This window comes from Mus caroli, chromosome 2 (assembly GCF_900094665.2).
Source record: "Mus caroli chromosome 2, CAROLI_EIJ_v1.1, whole genome shotgun sequence".
NCBI lineage: Eukaryota > Metazoa > Chordata > Mammalia > Rodentia > Muridae > Mus > Mus caroli.
In genome coordinates, this window is record NC_034571.1 from 168048218 (window position 1) to 168053355 (window position 5138).

Sequence of the window (5138 nt, forward strand, 5' to 3'; positions counted from 1 at the left end):
TAGTGCCTGCCCTAGGGCCTGAATACAGAGGGGCACAGGGCACGGGGCATGGCAGTTCTGAGCACAGACTTTGGAGTCCAGCAGAGACAGGTTTACTTCCTACATCCCTGGCTGATGAGTTGAGACCTCCCTGAGAGTCTTCTANTGCACATCGGTCTCCTAGGAGCAACAAAACCATGGGCCGATAGCCATCAGCAGAACCTGGCACCTCAAATGCTCTGTGAAGAGCGTGGATATTGTCTCTATTATTCTGACTGTTGTTACTTTTATTAAGAGTTTGCTGTTCTTCCAATGTCCTCTTCTGTCTCTTTGGCCTACGAGTCGCCCTTCAGCGAGCACTGTTCAAGGGATGCAGACTTTGAGACAGCCCCCATTCTCCTCCGTTCACTTTCAATTGCCTTTTAATGGCTGAAGGATGAAGTGAAATTACAGTCTTGGGTAGCAGCTTGCCTGGGTGGCTGGAANGGTCTGGCCCTTTGTATCATATACTATAGCTGCATTTATGGTCCCCAGAGCAAAGACAGAGCACAAATCAGACCCTTTATTGCTTCTGCTAGCTCAGCACGGAGAACAGTCCCAAGGGGGTAGGGGCGGAGGCCCTGGCCGTGAGTGAAGCACTCTGCTCCCAGGACTGTGAGTAACATCAGACAGAGTCAGACCAGCTCTCTGGTGACATTGGCTTAGGCAAGCAATATGTGATGACCAACATGCACACTATGGTGTGTTCTCTCTCTCTCCCTCTCCCCCTCCCCCTCCCCCTCTCTCATTCTGCTTTATCTCTATATGCTCTGCCTAATGAGTCAACGTGCTTTTTAGCCAATAATCTATAAAAATAAAATGTCACTTGTAAATCAAACAAGCAAATAAAAATGGTTGGAAGCACATGGCGAATCTAGGCNCTGCTCACTCTCTGTGACTACGGACACTTTCCTCTCCTGAGCTTTTCAGGGACACTTTCAAATCTTTGTCATAAAACGCANCAGCCATGCCATACTGGCTTTGGTTTCTGCGAGTGACAGCCCTGGGTGACTCTCTGACCATCAGTCTCTGAGTCTTGTTCACATCTCACGGGGAGTGGTGATGTTTGAACTGAGGGGGATTCACCCACTGCCGTCCTGGGACATTTTCCTGCAAGACTTTGAACCAGACAGAGTGGGNACTGACAGATCAGGGAAGGCTTCTTCCGTGTCCAGCTCCAGTTTATTGGGGTTAGTTACAGGCACATGAGCTGACTCAAAGCCAGCCATACCTCCCAGGAGGCATCCCTTGGAGCATCTCTTCTATGGAAGAATTCTGTAGTATGGATGACCAGCAACACTGCAGAGAGTCCTGGGTGATGTAACAGTGTCTATGCAACTGGGGTCTCACCTGACTCTACTGTGTATGTCTCATACAGTCTTAGCCAGTAGAGGGCACTCATGATCATTCCACGTCCCTCCACAAGGGAAAATTAACAGGCCAGGTCTCGAGAGTCTCCAGTGGGTAACCGCAACCTCCCTGCTATGGTGGTCTCAGCCAATTGGGAGGAAACAGATGCATAATATATAGACTCTTGTGGGGAAAATAATCCCATAACAATGGTGACCTAAATCTCATTGGTTCAAATGTCCATAGCCATGACAAATAATACCATAATAATTACCACATTATATTTTATGTGTTCTAGAATATATATCTTATTGGTAATATGTATTCACTAAACATGTAATGTGCCTAATGTGCAGTATATATATNTATGTGTATATATATACACATATATACATAAATGTGTGTAAATATATGTGTGTATATATACATACATATGTGTGTGTGTATATATATATCCATATATATGTGTATACACACACACACACAGTGGCTCCTAACGCCTCATGAACAAGAAAACATACTGAATCAGTCTCAATAAAAGTAATTCCATCAAGAAATCTAATAAACACAAGTTATATGAGGCTACCACCCACATAACATGACTGGCTGTTTTACAGTAAACTTTTTATATAAGTGCAAGAAAAGTTCCTCTAAAATGATGGTAAGATACAGCATGGTAAGATACAAAAAAAAATAGTTTATGACCACCATCAGTATTACACATTCTGTAACTCACAGGGCTGTCACAGGACCAGCTTCACAGCAGGCATATTAACCCAGCATCTCCACAGACAGTGGAGGGGTGCACATGGCAGCAATGCTACAATGGCTACGGGGTCACTGGGGCCCGGGNCTTTTCCAGTTGTATACGTGTAGTCTTACGTGATCAGTGTCTCCCATGTTCTCTCTGTCATCTCACATGGTGCCGTGGGGTGTGATTGCAAAGAAAACCTTTTGCAGCTGTGGATGATGATGTTGTTGCCGAAGTTTACAGTATAGAACTGGGCAGGTGAGGCAAGGCGAGATTCACCACTGACCACACAACATCCATTTGTAGAAACTGCGTGGTGGAAAGAGAAAACGGACTCCCGAAGTTGTCCTTTGACCTTCGGGTGCAGCATGGAAGGATGCACACACACACACACACACACAGAGGCACGCATGCACACACACATACACATGCACACACTAAAACTTAAAAAGAAAGTATTAGGCTAAAGAGAACCATGCAATTAAGTTACAAAAACATCTAATGTTTTAAGTAAGTTTATGATTTTGTATTGGATCATTCACAGCTATCCTGGACAGTGACACATGTGACTATGTGACTTTTGGACCACAGGTTAGATGTGCCTGGATGTCATTCAGCACGGCAGAGCTGCAAGGACCTGGTCCTCTCATACTTTGCTGTAGATCTCTCTCATGGTAGCAGATTCTACTCCACATTACTTTTTAGCTCAGTTGCATGGCTGGGCTACCCTCTTCTTCAAGACTGTGCTCTGTGCAACATGGGAGCCAAACGGCCCCACACTGTAGCACATGCCCCTTCATCAACAGCAGCCAGTCCTGATGGGACTGCAGGAGACCACAGCCCCAGAAGCTCACAAGTGGGGACCTGCCACCTTCTGTTCTAATTCATTGAGCTTCCAGGCTGGGTCTGCCTGGGCTGAGGTGAGGGATTCATTAAGGCACATATTAAGCACTCGAAGATTTGTGCACTATATAAACAGTGGGGCAGGTATTGATCTTTCTGTTTCCAAGAGGGTGGCCCATCAGCTTTCCTGCTGAATGAGAAATGGCTCCCTTAGGGTGTTCTTGCTCTCCGGGAAGCAGAGNCTCCCCCTGAGGCCCAAATCAGAATCACTCTAAGTGATCACTGCACAGAGACTGGACAAGGCCTTGTCCAGACTTTGAGCATCCAGAGTCTTTCGCTGGTGCCAACAGCTCTTCCAGTGCTGCCTAGACTGGGTGGGTTCCCGTCAATCTAAGTATAGACCTGAAGCCGAGGGTCTTTGGCAAGCCATGGTATTCAGGAAGAATTTGCTAATTTCTTTTGATTTTCATGGCATTCATTTTTAAAATGCTATTTGTGGTGAGTTGTATTTTTAAGTGGAACTCTGAGAAGTGAAATAAGTTGAAGAAAAATATGGATACGTGATATGGTACAGATGGTGTGTGGCCGGGACAAGGCTCCCAGACAGACAGTACATTTGAGAGACGTCAAAGAATGCATGATGGGAACACAGGGGTTTCCAGTAGGCAGAGAGCAGAGCTGAAAGCAGGCTTTAGGGCAAGGTAGGGACTGCTGTTAGGTGCCAGAATACCTTCTGGGGTGAAACAGTGCTGTCAGGGACTGTCTAAGCTTTAACCCCCTGTGGTCTAGGTTCACTGATAAAGCAGGAGAGGGGAGTAGCTGGCCAAGGCAGGAGGAGGGAGGGAGTAGTCCACAGGCTGTGATGTTCTGGGAAGAAGAGGACACTGGGCTTCTCTGGGCAGACCAAACCCTTAGTGTCTGGCCACTGTCATTTGATTTCTGTAATTCTGGGAAATGAGCCCCCATCTTATCTTGTAGAAATATCTCCACTGGTATGCATGTGAACACACTGAGGCAGGTTAAGAGTTCTATTGCCTCCATGGTTGTGTCAAGGCTAGGTTCCTCACCCAAGACAGTCAAAAAAAAAAATCAGAAATACAGACACTGCCTTCCTTCCTGCCAAATTTGTGCAGGTAGCAAGAGCTGGTGGTGCTGGGCTCCTCCTGAGGTGGATACCACCTAGGACAGTGGAACTGAGGGACTCGGGGAAGGGCAATCATACCCCAGGGTCCTGGTCTGCACCTAGCTCCAGCCTAGGCTGGACCTTCCATCAGTGGAAGCCCATGAAGCCCTTTATCTTACTCTATTTGCTGAAACCCATCTGAATTGAGCCTTTGTTATTAAAGCTAAGCACCCCACCTACAGACAAATCTCCGGAGCTCTGGGCTGTGGGACTCATCTGGGGAATCAGAGAAACAGGCACCTAGACTTAAACCTGTGGCCCAGCTCCATGTGAGCCTCAGGGCTCTGAGCCACTCATTGCTCTGGTTATCAGGGGTGTAAGGCAATAGAATTGCACGGAGGACTTAGCAAAATGGTGGCACAGAAGTCCTGGGTCAACAGAAACTGTAGCTAATGGCAAGAGCAGCTGAAGTAGAAACTAAGTTATAATAGCAGCTGCAGAGATGTTCCTGGTAGCAAGACACCCTTGACTGACTCTGTCTTGGGGAGGGGGAGTTGCAGATCTACAGTGCCAGCAGAGAAACAAAGGTATAGTCTCTGATAACAGCTCACTAGTATGCCATATTCCTGTGGGTTCCTACGCCTGCAACAAGCCCTGTTGCACACAGAGGCCAGCACACAAGTCACAGACCCACAGATTCACTTGTGCCAGAACACTGAGCCATCAAAGTGCACTGAGCCCATCTTGCCTTCACTACACTGCTGGATAAGTTTAGCAGATCAAACTTAGAGGAGGAATTCACCCATCAGCCATTGTTCTCACTCAGCTGTCCCACAGCCTGGCAGCCTGGCTGTAAAACGTCTGCTTAATATTCCATTTGTAAGAGGATGTGCAGCTCCGACTCATGCTCACCAAGAGCAACCTGAAGTAAATAACAAAGGAAGCCAGCAAGAGCCACCTATCAAGTGTCCTACACTGTCACCTGCCAGAAGCCACTTGGCAGAGAGCATCCCCCGCACTGCACCCCATGCAGGGATCTCTGAGTCACTAAGA